General features: G+C 47.9%; 1 long non-coding RNA gene across 1 annotated transcript; it reads left to right on the top strand.

Moving 5' to 3' along the window:
- The first annotated feature begins 784 nt into the window (after positions 1 to 784).
- Positions 785 to 10,508, top strand: LOC107183321. The gene is made up of 3 exons (XR_001514102.1): positions 785 to 1,013; positions 7,942 to 8,096; positions 9,940 to 10,508. It is a non-coding gene; the product is annotated as an uncharacterized LOC107183321 (long non-coding RNA).
- The last annotated feature ends 2,543 nt before the right edge of the window (positions 10,509 to 13,051 follow it).

Raw genomic sequence — 13,051 nt, 5'->3', positions numbered from 1 at the left:
GATCAACTGGCTTAACAGGGCTCTGGACGAGCGCTGCCTTTCTTCCTGCAGCGGATCCTCCCCACAGCGCCCTGCCTGGTGCTGACATCCTCCAGCTGTTCAGTGCAGACCTGGAGCTGCTGTGCTGCCTTATGCCGGCTGCTTCGTGCAAATAGTTGGTGTTGCATCTCTGCCAGCGACAGAGGTGAGCCTCTATCATTTGATATGATAGGTGTATCTCAAAACGAGATAGGATCCTCATCTTGAGCAAGAGTTATGGTAATGTGTTCATAAATCTAAAGTGGCCTTATCAGTTAGCGGTGGTGATAAGGTGACTACATAGAAAGAAAAACTTAGCGTAGTGTTCATTTAATTATGCCTATATTTTATAAGCACCACCTAGAAATTAGAGGCCAACCTTGTTAGTCATGTCGCACAGCCCTAAGCCAAGTAGCTGTTTATTAAATACTTTTGGTGAGTAACAATGCTCTCTGCCTTGACGTTATTTAGAGATACTACTGGACAAATAGAGAACAAGGTCTTGTTCTCTGTACAGTGCTCACTTCCACCTCTGGGTCAGGGAATGATCACGTGTTCCTGAGCCAGTGGTAGGAATAGTTTTATTTTCCTCCTCAACTTGGCCTCTGATTCTTGGAACATTGTCAGTCCCCACAATCAGAGGCTGGGGAACATTTGAAAATGGTTTTAACAGAACAGGTTCTGCCTTGAACTAAATCACGGCTTCACCTCAAATGTCCCCAGGCTGCCCGAGCTGACTTCCTGTGCCTACATTTAGTCCCTGGCGAAGGCCACACGTGTGCACGCCCTTGGCTCAGCCCCAAGCTGGCGCTTCTCCAGCAGAAGGTGTCCCTCTTGCTTAAGTGCTTCTGCCTGGTGAATACTTGGAACATTTCGGGTGCCCTCCCTGGCCCCTTTTAGTTAAATTCCTCTGTAGCAAAAGCATAACAAAATAATTGCAGTGACCTTCCGCTCAGGAGCCCTCTAAACAGCTCCTGATAGAGGCACTTTCAGAGGTAAGACTTGGCCAGCCACTGGTCTGCATGTGAGATGGGTGGGCAACGAGAGATCTTACAAGAGAGTAGATTTATTTAGAATGTGTGAGGAATAAGTTCAGCTAGTTACTATTATTATTTTCTGAGACAGAATATATCCCAGGATATTAGACTTTAAAGATGTGGTAACAATTTCACTTTTACTATAGTCAGGAGTTGGGGAATGTTTCACTCATCTCCTTTCCTTCACTGGGGTGGGGTAGCCACTGATTTTAGGGAAGACTCTAAGAAAGTGGCTCTCAGCCTTGGGGGCACATTAGAATCATCTGGAGATTTTAAAAATTGTTGATGCTTGGAGTCCACCCTTAGAGAATCTAAATTATGTGGTTTGGTATGCATCCTCATGTCAGGATTTAAAAATCTTCCCAGTATTTATAATATATTACTAGAGGCCTGGTGCTCGAAATTCATGCACTGGGGGGTGGGGGTGGGGGGTGTTCCTTAGCCCAGCCTGCACCCTCTCACAATTCGGGACCCCTTGTGGGATGTCTGAGATCCGGTTTCGACCTGATCCCCACAATCCAGGCCGAAGGACCCCTCCAGTACACAAATCTGTGCACTGGACCTCTAGTTTGCATATAAGATCTTTGGTTAATCTTCCCCAATATATAGGAATGCATGTTTATCTCCATGAATAATAAACAGGATGTGGACAGTTTGGAAGTTCTTCTGATGAATTAGGATTAAGCAGCCACAGATCTCTTTTTCAAATACTGCGGAAGCCACCTTCCTTGCTTAACTGTGTGTAGGATGTAGCAGTTTATAAGTTATGACATAGTCACTTGCAACCTGGGACCCCTCGGGGGATGTAGCAGTGCGCCAAGTGGCAGGCAGCCAGGGAGGAGCCCGAACTGGGGCTGGGCGCTGCGCCACTCATGCTCATCCCAGCCCGCTATGCCTGCTGCTGCCATGCCACTTGGTAGTGCTGCCACAGAGTCGCGAGAGGCTCCCACCGCTACAGCTGCACTCGACAGTCGTGAGCCTGGCTTCTGGCTGAGGGGTGCTCCCTCTGTGGGAGTGCACCGACCACCAGGGGGAAGCTCCTGCATTGAGTGTCTGCCCCCTGGTGGTCAATGTGCATCATAGTGACTGGTTGACCAGTCATTCCATCTTAACGGTTGCTTAGGCTTTTATATATATAGATAGTTGTATAATCTGACCAGGTCCAGGAGAGAAAAATAATGGCTAAGTCCAATCTGTTTGAACAGGTTATCACTGCCTAGAATTTACTTCTTATGTGTTGCAGAATACAACTTTATAGTAAAGAAATTTGGAAAAATCTTTTTTCCCCCCAAATTGTAATTGAGGATTGTTTGTTGCAAAGGATGACTGTGATGCCTAAATGAGGTTATGCAGCCATGCGAGGGAGGGTGGGGTGATGGTGGTGGTGGTGGTGGAGATTGGGGTGTGTCTGGGGGGTGCGGAGCAGCAGTGCTTTGTAAACTAGGAGTTGCAGTCTCACACACCTGCCTGGGAGTGGGGCTGGGGTCAGGCAGGGACAAGAGGGAGAAGGGAGGGCAGGATAGAGGGTAAAGAGGAGTGGCAGAGCTGGGGGGAGGCAGGAGTTCTAGCTCAAAGGGGAACACTGACCCAGGTCTGGCTGACTGTTGCCAAATGAATCTGGACCTAATGTTACCAGAACATTTGGGTTTTGTTTTGTTTTTAGGAGAAGACATGCTAGTATTTGTATGCAGAATCCTTCAATTTTAAGAACACCGAGTGCCACAAGAACATATCTGAGGACTAGACCCGTAGATCATTTTGTGAACTCTAAGACTGTACAGAAGTGGGAACCTGTTTAAAATCAGACTGTTTAAAAACGTAAATCACTCCTTTCAAAACTCATTTATATTCCCATTATTTTATGGATTGACTCTCCTCTCTGTATGCTGCTTTGCTCGAGGAAGAGTTCCCTATCCCTGGAGACACTAGAGAACATGTTAATATATATTTTTGGAGTCTCCTAAGCTTTAAGGAGTTGACATGCCAGGTGGGGAAGATGACTGGGGAAGAGGTCTGAGCGGGAAGGAACATTACCTGCTGTATTATGTGGTTTCATTTGCCAGAGTCCAGCAAACTTTTGTACCAAGCTGGCAGGATCAGAGTCCATGGGGTGGTTCTGGAAGAGGAGGAGGAGGGGCGTGTCATAAAGGAATGCTGGTGCAGTACTTGCAGAGTTCCTGGTGCACAATGGGCCTGCTTATGCACAGAGAGTGATCTCAAGAGAGGCACAAGGTAGGGAGTATTTAAGGTAAGAGGCAGGAGGGATCTGAGAAGGAAGTGCTGAGAGTCAGAAGTGAGTAAGACTGATGTATCCTCATGCTCTTAGAAGCTGCTAGATTTTTACATGGAATTTTGGCTGTGGAACCAGCGAAGACAACTGTGCTGCTCCCTCATTCTATGACTTAAAGGCATGCAAAAGAAGAACAAATGTGAGAGGGAAAGGAGAACACTGTTGTTTGGACATGAATGTCCTTAATAGAGTCCAGGAGTGACAGTGAAATTATTAAAACATACAAATGATAAATTGATTTATGCGGAACTGAGCTGCACTTATTTCCCCACACTTTCTTTGAAAGTCTCTTTAGTTCCATATTTATTGTATAAGGCAGCTTGTAATGCCCTCTCAAGTGTGGAGAAACAGCAGAATTCCTCAAACAAAAAAACAAAGAAACATCAAAAGGTTGTAAAAGCAATTTCTTCAAGCTTAAGACATCATATCATCGTATTATCTAGAAATGGAAAACAGGAAAGAGAACTGTGGCAAATCCCTTTGTGCAGCAACTGTAGTATGTGTAGTCTCACCTAAGTGTATGTGTTTTGTGGATCTGATTTTGGGTTTTAAGTAGGACACACCTAGGCCCTTTTTAAACCTCTCCCCCAAAGTGAAGCAACTTTGAAATGAATGAACATGAGCAATTACTACCATCACCAGTTTTCCCTTCCACAACATACTACCCACGTGGGTTTCCTGTTTTGCATTAGGAATTGATAGAGTCACAGCAGATTAGAATAGAAAGGGAGTGTTGATATCCTTCATTACATCATCTTCACTTTGCAGATAAGAACTCTAAGGGCCAAAGAGTTAGAGGGATCTGTCAGGGTCACCTCGTCAAGTAGTGACTATAATGACATTCTTGATCTTATCCAACATCTAGTGCCTATTTCTTCTCAACAGAATTCCAGTTTGGGAATTTTCCTTCCCCAGTGTGACTCAGGGATAACCAAAGTGACACCATTTCCAGCTTCAGGGTAGACCCTGATTAATCTAAGCCAATCAATGCATGCCATTCTCTTGGCAATTGATCCAGTGTGAGTACATGACCTATGATGGCCCAGTCAGACCAAAAGAGAGGACTTATATCTCATATTTGCAGGAGAAGGCTCTCTCTCCTGCATGTAGCCTCCATTACCATTAGGAGCCATTTCTTCACCATCAGGGGTCTAGCTGACTCAGGTGTCTAAGCACAATTAGAGCACATAGATCAGCCTCCTCTACTAGGGGAAGTGCACTCCTCATTGTACCACACAATTGTCTCACAATTCCCAGCAGGCGAGGCTACTCCACTGGGCACTTGGCAAAGGGAACATTCCACCTTTTCCAGGTTGCTGAGCAGAATTGGTGAGCAGCCACAGAATAGCACTGAGGGAATTTCTGTGGCCCAGTCTTTGGTGACTGAACCTTATGCTGGCCCCCACTGCTGTGAATGGCACTGCCTGCATTTGCACATGGCTAATGAGACAGAAGAGGAAGAAGCTACCTGAACTAGCCAAGATATTTTAGTTGTAAGTGACAGATGATACCATTCAAGCTGTCTAAGTAATAAAAGAAACATATTGGCTCAAGTAAATAAAAAGTCTTTGGAGGTGTGACTCAATTTATAGGCTCAAATGATGTCACTAGTCACTTCTTGGCTGTCCTATCATCCACACTGACTTTATGCAGACTCACGTCCCACCTGGGGCAGGATAGGAGCAACAACCTCAGACACATCTGCTCCCCTGCTCAAGGCCAATGGGAAGGAGGTGAGCCTCCCTCTTTTTGAGGTGATGCAAATGTCCTAAAAGTTGGGGTGCCAGACGTGGGTATGAACCTTTTTATTCTTAAGCAGAAGCTCCAGGTGTTGAGCTCCCTCATAATTATGGGTCACCCACTGGGGATGGGATTTATGGCCAAATCGTGTCGCAGCTTTTCTTATGGTTTCCCTTGTTTGCCGATGTGAGGAGGTCAACTTCAATGTCATTTGCCCAACGTCAAGGGATCCCTCCACCAGTGCTTAGGTTTTTTTTCCAGATGGAATCATTCCATATGCAGGGGTAGATTCCTTGGGTCTGTGGAGGAGGGGGTGAATTCATCCTCTTCCTTCGGCACCTTTTTGAATGAAAACCGCTATGCAAATGTCTTCTTGCCTCTCATTGGCTCTGGTTGGATCACGTGCCCATCCCTGAGCCAATCACTATGGCAGTGCTTGAATGGCCAGGCCTGAGTTGCACATTTCTCCCTGAACAGGAGAATGTAGGCTGAGAATGGCAGCAGATGCCCAGGGGGAAACTACTGTTCTGTTACCCAGGAGACAGGAGAACAGGTGCTGGCTATTCAACCTGATACCTACAAGCTCTTCTAAATGTGCAGATATTTTTAGTTTATACAATATAGTGCAAAGAGCATAGATTTGAAATAAACCTGAGATTTCAGTCCCACTCTCTGAGATTCAACTCCACAATTGTTACATGGAAAAGGATTCCTTTACCCAATTTGATCCAGGTGTTCTGAGGCTTGAATGCGACCCTGTAGGAAAGTCCTTTACAAAGGTTAAACCAAAGCCCTTTCGCAAACGTTAAGGGCTAAACCAAAACGAGGGACTGTTTTCAGCATTGCTATTACTGTTATCATCTTTTCAGAATTTCTCCCACTCAAGCTCTGATTATGATGCAATGCTTTTACAGGCAGGACATGAAGAGTAAATGCATGATAAGCAACTAGAAAGAATTTGGCCAGGGTTGCTGTGAGCATATATCTTTGTGAGAATCAGAAATAAATTCCTCCCTCCACCTCTGAGTGCTGCAGTTCCCAGGGAACATGGTTTGGCAAATGGATAGCATCTTTGTGCAAAGAAAAAAAGGCCTGAATGCTAGGTTGCATGGTTTGGTGAGTGGAATGAATGTCAGATGTCAACTGTTCCTGATCCCTTGGTAGGAGGGTGGGAGGACAGGGTGAGGAGATGTTCCATGCAGCGTACCGCTTGCACAGCTGTGCTCTGTGCCCTGAACTTCGGTACTGAACCATCGAGCAGGCTGAACTCTGCAAGCCTAACTCCTTGTTTTCCTGGCAGCGTCTATCTGACCCTCTAAGACCATTGATCACACTCCCCTTTTCCTGAGCTTTTTCACTTCATGCTGAATGCAGCAGTCATGCTGTCTCTTAGTTAACTACCCACTAGCATCCAGATTCTGCTGGCTTTTCAGATGCGCACCATATACCATTCCAACGGTGACGAAGAGAATCCTTCCTTCTTAACCATCCCGACGAGGGGTGTTGTGGAGGGCAGGAGTGGATGCAGCGCACAGGTTGACCACAGTTGGCTGTTACTGGAAAGTCAGTGCTGATCTCTCCACAATGCTCAGGAAGAGGGATGAAGAGCACAGGCAGCTTCACCTAGACTGACCACCATGTTTGCCATTCTAAATCCTCCCGGCAACAACTCCGGAAAGAAATTATTTGAACAAGATCCAGCCAGCCTCCAGGGAGCCAGGGATGCGATGCAGTAGCCTTTGTGTTCCTATGTCTGAAAGTCTTCCTGTTCTTAAGATTATCCTTCTCTTATGGGAAAGGTGGATATAGTGGTCCCCCCTTATCCATAGGGGATTTGTTCCAAAGTGCCCAGTGGGTGCCTGAAATTACGTACAGGACCAAACCCTATATGTACTATGCTTTCCCCCACACATACGTACCTATGATAAAGTTTAATTTATAAATTAGTAAGAGAGTAACAATAATTAATAAAATAGAGCAATTAAAACAATATACTGTAATAAACATTTTGCGAATGCTCTCATTCTTTCTCTCAAAATAGTGTGCCATAGTCACTCTTCTTATGATCGTGTGAGATGATAAAATGCCTTATTACGTCAAGAAGTTTCACCTTTTCACTTTAAGGGAGCACTTAATGGCTTCTCTGGTGTGTCTGAATTGCCAGCATCACTGATTTTGCACTTTGGGACCATGATTTAGTAAAGTAAGGGTTACTTGCACACAAACCTGTGATTCTGTGACAGTCTATTTGATAACCAAGATGGCGGCTACCGGGTGACCAACAGGCAGGGAGCGTGTGCAGGTGGGGAGGCTGGACAAAGGGATGATTCACATCCCAGGCAGGACAGAGTGGGACATCACAAGATTTCCATCACCCAATGCAGGACAGCATGCAATTTAAAAGTTAAGAACTGGAATTTTCCGTTTAACATTTTTGGACCATGGTTGACCGCAGGTAACAAACTGCTGAAAATGAAACCATGGATAAGGGGAACTCTTATCCTGTAGTTAGACCCACAAGGAGCTTGCAATGTTGAGTTGTGACCATGTTGCTCCTTTCACTTCATCGTTGATATACTGGGGGTACGCCCCCCAAAGTGAGGTGGGCCAGAATTAACTGGTCACCACGATGTCATGGGGTGGTTTGGGTGAACTGGGTCTTAGTTGAAAGCATGCTCAGGTCTCTTTAGCTTAGAAAACACCTTTGCTTGACACTGCTACTCTTGCCTCATTTTGCTTCTTTACCCAGAAAATAGCCGGCTGCTTCAGCAGCCATTTTCTCACTGTCTCCTTGCTCTTTTATCTCCCCTTTCCTTCATTTAGTTGGTGCTTCCATTTGTCCCCCTCTGTCCACAGATCCATTCTCTGCCCGCCCTGGGATCTGCTGCCCTTGGTTTCCGGTTGGTTCACCTAAAGGGAGGCCCAGCAGGAGACTGCAGTGTGCGAGGGCGTGAGATGAGGTATTGGCCACCTTGGACCCTCCATGGTGGCCTCGACAAGCGTCTGGCAGGGTCTGTATTCCTCGGCAGCCCCAGTCCTGGTGGGAGGGGTTCATCTACGTGTCCAGAGTCACTTCATCTCTGATTTGATTTCATCTCTTCTCTTCTGCTCAGGGAAGGCATGGCGCACGCTTTCACTTCCCGCTCCCTCTACCAGGCAGCTCTTATGTGCTGGGGAAGGAAGAGGAAAGGGACAGGGACAACTCTCTCTCTTTATAACTAGTCACCGAGATAGTTCTGTCTGCTCACGTCCCTGGCTAACACCGAAGGCACACTGAGGCCGACAATGGGCAAGGGTCCCAATGCGGATTCTCCCAGGGTGGGCCAGGGCAGTGATGGCGAACCGATGACACGCGAACTCATTTTTTTGGTTGATTTTTCTTTGTTAAATGGCATTTAAATATATAAAGTAAATATCAAAAATATGTCTTTGTTTTACTATGGTTGCAAATACCAAAAAATTTCTATATGTGACACGGTACCAGAGTGAAGTTAGGGTTTTTCAAAATGCTGACACGTCAAACTCAAAAGTTTCGCCATCCCTGGGCTAGGGCAAGCCGTGGTAACAAACCACTCCCCCGTTTGAATAACTTAGATCAGCAAAGGCTTATTTCCCTTTTTATGCTACTTGACCACTGCAGGTCATTAGAAGCTCTGTTCACCAGACTGAGAGACTGGGGCTGATGGGACAGCCCTGGTTTCCAACGTGGCCATGCTCAACTGGGGGAACAAGAGCTCGCAGAACTTGTATCAGGACTGAAATGCTGCTGCCAGGAGTGGCTTACACTTGCATTTCATTGGCCAGAACGAGTCACGTGGTCCCATTTACCTGGAAAGGGGACGGGAGTATAATCTTACCATGTGCCTAGCCAGGGTGATCGGAAATATTTGGGAACAGTACTGAACAGAACAGTCGCCACAGGGCACATGCGCGAGTTCTTCAGAAGGTTCAGCCGGGTCTAGTTCTCTGGCAAGAGAGAGCAGATTCCAGTCTGAAGCCCATTGTCCCGCCCCGCACATTATAGGAATAGCGGCTTTCTTCTGGAGCCCCATTCCTGGCAGGCAGCCCTGCGGACGGCTGACAAGATGGCTGAAACCCAGCTGCTATTTGTAAAGGAAACTATTGTGTTCAATGTACAACATGAAATTTACCAATTTAATTATTTTAAAGTTTACAATTTGATGTATGAGTACATCCGCAATGTTGTGCAACCATCACCACTATCTAATTCTAGAGCATTTTCATCATCCTCAAAGGAAACCCTGTACCCCTTGAACAGTCACTCCCCTTCCCCCCTCCCTCCAGCCCCAGGCAACCACTAATCTGCTTTCTGTCTGTGACTTTGCCTATTCTGGGTATTTCATATAAGGGGGACCTCGTGTCTTTAAGCTTAGCTACTTTTTGGGGTGTCCTCATGACTCGTGGGAAGCTCACGAGTGTTGTCATACCAAATGGTGGCAGTGCAGGTGCTCCACAGCTCCCTGCTCCATCCACCTCTGTCGCTCCAATTGCCATTTTCCTGACTCAAAGGCAGAGCAGCACCCTGCTGCCGAGCAGGGAGTGAACAGCCTGCCTCCCCTTCTTTCAAGTTCCTCAGTCTCCATGGGTGAATCTCTATGGGAAGCCCTCCCACACAGGAAGGCTGGGAGGAAGGTGCATTCCTGTTGCCCAGAGGAAGAAAGGCCACGGTGCCCCTGCCAAATCTCTCCGATTCCCGCCCTCTTCCCAGCAGAAATGCTGAGGTGGGGGTGATTAATAATTAATATTAACCACAGTTAATCAATCCTGGAGGAGGGCGGCATCTGGCCCCATATCTTTTCTGTATTCTTCAGAATTTGCTGCTGTTGTTTTTAGCTGTGGGCCCGACTGCCACGTCTGCTGCAACCATAAGGTTTGGTATCTTCTTACACATCATTTTGGGTAATGTTCCTCCCCTACTCAACAACTTTCTATGTCTCTCCATTATGAATGCAAATTCCAAACTCTTGACTTGGCATTCAAGGCTCTCTACAAGCTACTTTCAATGGAGCTTTCTAGCTTCCTTTGTTACCACCCCCAGCACGAACTCTGTGTTCCTTTCAGGCTGGCCTGCTCCCTCACTGCCCCCAGAATGGCCCTGCTCTGTTGGGGTTGGCGTCCTTTATTCTAACAGCCCCCCACGTGGGATGTGCTTTCTCTCTTCCTCCCTGTGAGGCTCTTTGCCGTTAAGTCCTCTCAGTTTTCCTCGGCCCCCAGTCCTTTCTCCCCTCTGAACTCTGAGGCGTGGTCAGCACCCTCGGAGCATGTGTCCTGCTGCCTCATGTGATGAGTGACCTCCTCACATGTTTATGTCTCCCGTGCTGGGGCGGGGTGAGTTGCTGAATTGCAGCTACCCCTCCCCTCCCTTCCCCTGCTGTGTCCTCAGAAAGGGCCAGGAGCAGAGCAGGCAGAGGTTCTGTTAGCCAAGGCCACAGAACCCGAATCTTTTCCTGGCCCCGTGAGTGTGGTGTTAGGAATGTGAAGGAGGTGACTGGAGGGCTCAGGCATCTTCCAGGGACACCTGCCCAGGCCAAGCTGGGGTTGGGCGTCTAGAAGAAACGATCATGATGTTCTCCTTGGGGACTTTTCAGGATGACCCAGAAGTACATTCTGTTGTGACCAGCTTTAGGCGCAGGGATGAGAACAGACGAGGGCAAGGAGTGTGCAAGGAAGGCGAACTGGGGAGGGCAAATGAGACCAAAACAGAGAAAAAGGCAAGGTAGTGTGGGGGAGGGGAATCAATTTAGGGACCCCGAACCTTGGAGGAGCAGAGGCAGGCTCTCTCACATGTTGCTGAAGGAAGGAAACCCTGCCGAGTGGCTCCCACTATTTTTACATTGTCCCCCGACTCCCACACCAGGATTTCCCCTTCCCTCACCAGTTATCCTCAAGTGGCCGGCCTTAATAGGTCAAAAGCAGCCCCGACAGCCCTGCCCAGAGTGTATCCCTCCTAGGCAATCCCCTCTCCGTGCTGTCCCTGGCTTTGTTTTTGTGTTTTTGATTTGGTTTGTTCCAGCAGGAGGGGCTGACTTGTGCCTTGGAGGAATTATTCTGAGCCTTGGAGAGATGCCCAGAGGGACAGAGCTGTGGCCACATCCCAGTGCAGCCTGACCTTTCTCAGGGTGGCCTAGAGCTGCCCGAGGCCAGAAGTTTCCCTTGGCCGCAGGCACGTGGAAGTGGCACGCCCAGGGCCTGCTGCCTCAGACTCTGCAGGGGTTTGGGGGTGTGTTTTCCCTTTGAGGGTCCCCAACCAGGCCTCCCTACATCAGGCCAAGCCGGCAGCATGCCATTTTAACTCACTGACTTCTGCAAATCCCTTGCTTCCCTAAACGCAAATGCAGAGGCTCCGGGCACAAGGCATTATCAAGCAAGTTCTAATAGTCACGCTTCTGAAGGGCTTGTGAAGGCGCACTCGGTCCTGTCTCAGTGTTATCTCTGCACACATTCCCCTTCATGAAGACCTCTCACCCCGACTGCTGTAGCAGCTGCTCCCTGCCTCTCCCCACTCCCCGCCTCACCCCACTCCCCTCCAATCCATGCCAGCTGTGGCTGCTGGGTTCATTTTATTATGGGCCTTCTCTTATCTTGTCAGTCTTCCACTCACAAACCATCAGTGAGTCCCACTGCCCAGGAAATAAATAACTAGTTTGTGCGCTTACTCCAAAGGGTACAAGCCACACAAGCTCTGCCACCCTTCCCCGAGGCCAGGTCTGGGAGCTGGGGAGAAGGGAGGAGCAATGTGCTGGGGTCCTATCACCTGTCCTCATTCCATTCCCAGTTCCCGGGGGTGCCACTTGGAATGTTGGCCTTGGGATGATCCTGCCTCAAGTCAAACAGCCTTTATGCTTGGGGGAAGTTCCCTCTGTTCATAGGCTTTCCTCAAGTCCTCTCACAACAGTTATTATATGATTTAGGAAAGGGAGGTTCTAGGTCAGTGGTTCTCAACCTTCCTAATGCTGCGACCCTTTAATACAGTTCTTCATGTTGTGGTGACCCCCAATTTCATTGTTACCAACATAATTAAAGCATAGTGATGAATCACAAAAAGAATATGTAATTATATATATGTTTTCCGACGGTCTTAGGCGACCCCTGTGAAAGGGTCGTTCAACCCCCAAAGGGGTCGTGACCCACAGGTTGAGAACCGCTGTTCTAGGTGAATCTCCAAGGTTGTCCCTAACGATAAGCCGGTGATGGCCAGGGCTCGGCCCACGTGATCTCTCATCGCCTCCCTTACCCACCTGCGGTGGGACCAATCTACTTCTGCTCAACAGGCCCAGCTGCAGCCTCAACAAACCTTTTCCACACGCCTGCAGGAAGCCGCTGTGGTTCCTTGAGTTTGGCAAGTGAGATGAAACCGGTTTCCCCTACTCTCAGCTCTTCCAGGGAGTGAAATGTTAAACTTGTAAGATTGAATACAAGAAGACGAGAGCAAGCCACTAGAGTGGATCCAAAAGTCAGGGGGTGGCTCACTGCTGGGGATAATGATATTCTGAGATTTAAACGAAGTGTTTTCCCTCATTTCCTTGTGCCCCCAGCCCTCCCCTGTATTCAGGCTAAAGATTCAGCTTCTCCCCCACCCTCCGCCCCCCTTCTTGGTCAATGAATGACTCAGCAAAAATGCAGAGAGAAAGCTAAAGGTCCAAAGAGGCTTGAAACTCCTGGCAGACATGGTAATTCGAGGAAAAAAGAAAAGCTTCTGAGTTTTAAAGGCTTAAGTCTTGGAGTTTCAGAAGCATGGCTTTCAAGGGGACTCAGGACACAGAGAATAGATGATGAGTAGAAAGAACGAAAACAGGCACACAGGGAAAGCTATTCCAGAGTGAAGTCGAGGTGGGAGGAGAAATATTGGGGAGAAGTAGGTCCTTGAAAAGAATTCCTGTTTCTTGCATGTAACTGGGCCAAGGCTGGGTGAGGAATGATGGGGCCCCAGATGAGTGTGAAACTG

Source organism: Myotis davidii, unplaced genomic scaffold (genome assembly GCF_000327345.1).
Source record: "Myotis davidii unplaced genomic scaffold, ASM32734v1 scaffold616, whole genome shotgun sequence".
NCBI classification, from domain to species: Eukaryota; Metazoa; Chordata; class Mammalia; order Chiroptera; family Vespertilionidae; genus Myotis; species Myotis davidii.
This window is presented reverse-complemented; position numbering and strand designations above follow the sequence as displayed.